Source organism: Sphaeramia orbicularis, chromosome 8 (genome assembly GCF_902148855.1).
Source record: "Sphaeramia orbicularis chromosome 8, fSphaOr1.1, whole genome shotgun sequence".
NCBI lineage: Eukaryota > Metazoa > Chordata > Actinopteri > Kurtiformes > Apogonidae > Sphaeramia > Sphaeramia orbicularis.
Window position 1 is genome coordinate 8,426,949 of NC_043964.1, and position 6,000 is coordinate 8,432,948.

Here is a 6,000-nt window from a genome sequence, read left to right on the forward strand (position 1 = left end):
CTGCTACAATTTCATACCTCTGGTATACAGTATTGGAGTAACGCGCTACAAAAGTAATGCATATCAGTAACAGATTATTTTTTGCTGTAACGCAGCAGTGTATTGCATTACTAATCAATTTTCAGTAATATTTTACTCAGTACATGTTCGATAGCGCTTGCATTACATAACACTTTTCACCCATAATTTAACTGCTCAAAAAAAAAAAAAGAAAAAAAAGTGATATCATGAATTGCGTAAATATAAACACCACTTTTAAATGACGTGTTATCTGTACGCATTATAAGCTTTCCGCGTGTATGTTCATGCCACGTCAAACACCACGCAATTAGCAGTTAAGATTAGGGTTAGGGTTAACGGTTACCGATATGTAAACCGGAGATCTTGGCGTAAATTGACACGTGATCAAATGGCACTGAATAGCATGCAAAAGGATGAAAATGCGTACGTATAAAATGTTGAAAAAAAAAAAAAAAATGCAAGCGTTCGAGCTGGGATTCGAACATCATAGACCGTAGCATTACTTACAGAGCTATCTGGGGTTAGGATTAGGTTTAGGGTTAAGGTTAGTGGTTACGGATATGTAAACCAGAGATCTTGGCATAAATTGACGTGCGATCAAATGGCGTTGAATAACGTGAAAGAATGAAAGTTACTTACCGAGCTATCTGGGGTTGGGTTCTACTGTGCACGTGCCATTTATGATGAGTCTGTATGTAACTCAAAAAGTAATCCAGGAGTCGTGTAACACATTACACTTCTGAGACAGTAATATTGTAAGGTAAGGAATGACTTAAATAACAGTAACAAATCATCTGTAATATATTACAGTTTGGAAGTAACTTGCACAACACTGCTGGTTTATAATATGAGGGAATATAGTCATCAGCATCAGTTTGTAATTAGAAAAACCAGTTCAATCAGTAGATGTTTTTCTAACTGAATTCTGCTTTCAGATGCTTTGAAGGAACATTATTGTTTACTTTTAGTACATTTTAAATTATTGATGGTGTTTTATGTGTACGTTCTTAGTTTAAGGATTTAAATATGATTTTAGAACTGACTTTTATTGATTTTCATGTATATTTTTAGTGTGGATGTATGGCTGTGATTTCTTTATGTAACTTCTGCTGCTGCTTTTTTTCCCCTGGTTAAATTAAGGTTAAATAAAATAGCTAACCCCCCCCCCTTCATTCTGCAGTTTCAGTCTGGAGGGTATTTTTTTACTCATTGAACAGTTTTATTAGAGAAGACCAAATATATTTACTCTTTTGTACACAGGCAAAAACCACCTTTAGAAGGCTAAATGTTCTGAGAGTTTTTCTAAAATTATTAACTGCAAAATGCTCATTGAAAAGCTCCTAATGAGTCCAGTTTCAGCTGAATCACCAGCTCTGCTTCTATCAATAAATGAGGATAATTATCTCACAGATGCTGAATTCTGATCCTGATCTTCAATGTAAACCTACAAGCATATGATACAACATCCAGCCACTAACAGCAGCTCATTATCCAACACATGCTGCATGTTCTGTCTCTGCTGTTTGTGTTTAGAGCAGAAAACTGTCATGAACATGTCTGTGTCATTTCATCGTCTCATTATAACAGAATCCCCTGCACAAACAGCAGGAGGATGAAGATGGGAGGAAGGTCCTGTCAGACCTGAAGACAGTGACAAGACCTGGACCTGGGTCTGGACCAGTCTGCTGAGACAGGAGTTACAAAGACAGGGAAGACAGAGCACATGATGATGGAGAAACAGAAATAATCTGCCTCTATTATATACTGTTGTTTTCTTATCAGTACCTCATGTCACATCCACATCTGTTCATACTCCTGTAGTGAAGGTTTCAAAGTGTGATTTATAGAAATACCGTAAAATAAAGGCCCATTAGAGCCACTGTGATGACAAATAAAAAGTAAATGAAGTGAATAAATTGACTCACTGCTCATTAGCATCTCAGCATTTTGTCTCAATGACTTAAAATCATAATCATTATCTTTAACAAGTGTATTTGATTGACTTTTAAGATGTGTCACTATATTAAATCTCTGTTTTGATAAATACCCCATGAGGTATTCTGTACTTTTCAGATAGTTTTAACACCCTCTGGTGGTGAAATAATGTGTCTAATTTGCACATACGTGTGTTGATAATTACTGATGCATTGATAAAGGTGTTGCGTTTAATAAGTGAAGTTTTCAGACACTTTATCAAAGTAGTAAGAAAACACTTTACACTCTAGAAGAAACATTTTGGACACATTTTCACTTAAGTTCCTACATCAGTTGCTTATTATGACATAAATACTGTAAATTATTCCTGCTATGCATCAGGTCATATTTATAAGTTTGTCAGTATGTTTTCAGAGCCCTCCACTGGTCAATAGAAGGCCTATAGTATTTGCTCTAAAAACAGACATTTTGAACACATTTTGTAATATGTTTTGAAATAAGTTTGGAAACTGGCTAAAGACACAAACAACTGTTCTGGAATGGCTTTGGTTTTTAGACCATGGAAGTAAAGATTTGGAAAAACATACAACAGCAAAATCAATTTATCTGCAAATCTGGAGATGACGCAGTCCTCAAATCTGTTTTGAATTTCAGCTATGTGAATAAAGGTTTGAAACACCATGAAACACCCCTGGGAACAACTGTCAGTCCTTTTAATGATTTGGAACAATTTTTTAGCCAATTTGAAAATGTGGCCAAAATGACCATTTTTGAAGTACGTAGTATTGATTTGATTTTTGATTTGAATAGTGATTTATTCCGAACATACAATGAAATTTAACATCTATGCGAACAAGCAAAACATGCATAATAATACAAATATCAACAATCATAACTATCTTAGACAGAAGAACAGCACAATAGTTCCATTTACATGCCTGAAAAGGGGTGGGATTTAGTGCAACTTATTTAATCCCACCCCCTCTCGCTAAAAAATTATTAATAATATATGTATATCCCTCTTCCTTTTACATTACTCCTTTATATTTAAATATCTATTCACACACACACACACACACACACACACACTCATCCATATACACATACATACATACATTTATACATATACCCACAACATACAAGTACACATACATGCATACAAATACACAAATAATCTTTTACCTATGTATTTCTTAGTTGCGCTAGCAAATAAATAAGTAACTCAAAGAAATAAATATATACTACATAAACAACAGTGAACATATGGTGACAGTTAATAACCCTCATCCCTATATCTTGTGAAAAACCTGTTCTTATAAGTGTTTTTGAATTGTACATAGTCTCGCAAAGATGGATAAAACAGTATTTTGTTTTGGGGTGTCACTGGTCAGGATGGGGGGAGGACAAAAGGGTGGGACAGCGGCCAAGTTAAAGCAGAACAAACAGGGACGTTCACACTTCCACAGCCAATTGAACTGGGAAACTCGAGCTCCTTTTAAAGACTAGGACTGATCACAGCCAGGTGAGGAGACACCTGACAGGTGCACCTGATAACCACTAACGACCTGTGGACACGATCTGAACCCTGGAAGACATCAGTCATGGGGGTTCTGTGTCCCAAACAATCTACAACACTTTTTAAGCCAATAGAACAACGTGGCCAAAATTTATATTTTTTGAGAACATTGTATATATAACATTACAACTTGGCCACCAGAGGGTGTGAACTACCATTTAAACAAAGGTTTTAAACACCAAAAATTGAAGATTTGAAGATTTGAAGACTACCTTGTCTCCAAACTTGCAGAAAAATCAGTTTTGGTGTTCTATGTTTTTCCAAATCTTTACTTCCATGGTCCAGAAACTACAGTGGCCGACAAGGGCCAAATGTGCAATGGCCAAATGCGTCTCAGTTTAGAGAAAACAGCTGCAAATACAGAAATGATGCAAATTCACAAACTCAAACACAAGTCTAAACAAGGTACAAAAACAGGAACGTGGTGCAAATGAAAAATGCGCTGCAAGACACAAAAACACATGCATAATGATCAAATGCTCTGCAAATAGAGAAACATGCAAACCAAGAAAACATCTGCAAATGAAAAACTCCGCATAACCTGTCAGTACAACGGAAGTGCTCCAAACCTGCAGACAGCATTTACAGACAACAGACTAGTGTCAAATAGAATTTAAAAAAAGTCACATTACCTGCTACGCCATAACTTCAGTTTGTTCCCTCTGTAGTTTGAAACCCTGTCAGTCACCTGTTCTCTGTCTCTCTCTCTCCATCCTGTGTGTCTGTGCATGAGCTGTTCTGCTGACAGCGCCCCCTGCAGGTTTGGAGCACTTCAGTTGTTCTGACAGGTTATGCAGCGTTTTTCATCTGCAGATGTTTTCTTGGTTTGCATCATTTCTTTATTTGCAGAGCATTTGATGATTATGCACATATTTTGTGTTGTGCGGTGCATTTTTTTCATTTGCACCACGTTCCTCTTTTTGTACCTCGTTTAGACTTGTGTTTGTGAATTTGCATCGTTTCTGTACTTGCATCTGTTTTCTCATTGGGCCGTTGCAATGTGTTTGTCCCTTGTCAGCCACTGTAGTGAACGACCATTTAAACAAAGGTTTTAAACACCATGGAACACCTGTGGGCACAACTGCCAGTGCATTTTCAATTATGTAAGTACGTAAAGTTTATTTAAAAAGCACTTTTCACAGATAAAAATCACAAAGTGCTGTACATAAAATGGATCCAATAAAACAACATAAGAATAATTTGATAAAATAAATAAAAAGGATAATAAATAAAAAGGATAACTGATTAGTTTTTGAACTTTTTTTTTTTTTTGTGTAAATTTACTTTTTATTTTGTTTTTGAGTTTTTGAGCAAGTTTGAAGATGTGCCCAAATTAACCACATTTTTAGAGTATATAGTATAGACTTACTACTATACCAAGGGAGTGTGCTGACGACCATTTGATTAAAGATTTAATACAAAATGAAACAATTACCCCAGCTTTAGGAACACCTGCACTATATTTACAAGTCAGAAATCACCTTCCATGACACTGATGTGACTCTAGTGAATCATTTCTGGTGTGAAACATGGTGTCAGACTGGAGGACAGAACAGGTGAACGGTGTTGAGGAGTGTTTTTACAGATTATTAATATGTTTCAGTGAAGTTGACACCACATGATTATGTGTGTAAAGTTAAATTCATAAATCCACATGTGGTTTCTTGAGTTATAAGTTTGTGATCACTGTAAAAATAAACACAAACACTATCATCCATGAATATGTTATAAATATCTTATTTACTAAGGGCTGGCAGATATCATCTTCAAGTGCAGACAACACAACAGCTGCCATAACCTGAAAAAGATGCTGCGCTCCATGGCAACCATATCATTTGCTCTGCCTGTCTGTGAAGCTATTTCAGCAGGTGAGAGTCTATTCTGAGTTCGGCGAGGTGGTGGAAGGAGATGAGAAACACCTTCACGCTCCGCCGAGGTCAACGTTCAGCCCGATAATGATGTGACAGAGGAGCTGCGACATGTTTTATCACTACTAAGGTTGTGACTCAGAGGGAGCTCGGTTTGGATGCGTCGAGTGGATGCTGCCAGTGATGTGTATTAGTGATACAGCAGCAGCAGCAGCGGCATCACTGCCCACATGTTCAGCTGTTTGGCTTCGCTGTGATAAACAACTGAACAACTCCAGTCTCGGTCAGATGTAACGCCGACGCAGAGGCAATAGGAAGAGTCATCAGCATAACTGCCCCAGATGTTGGACTGGATTCAAGTTTACATCACAAACTATAGCTGAATTTAACTGATATTATGGAAATAAAAGGTTCACTGAATATGTAGTAGATGTATATTTAGCTCTCTGTTTGAGCAAAAGGCTGATTCATCATTAACTCAGTGTGATATGGAATTAATAAGGTCAGTTAAAAGTGAATTTTAAAGCTTTAAAGCTCACATGTAGTTTCCTGAGATATGGAAGGAGCTGAAAACAGAACCAGAGGGGGTTGGAGATGATC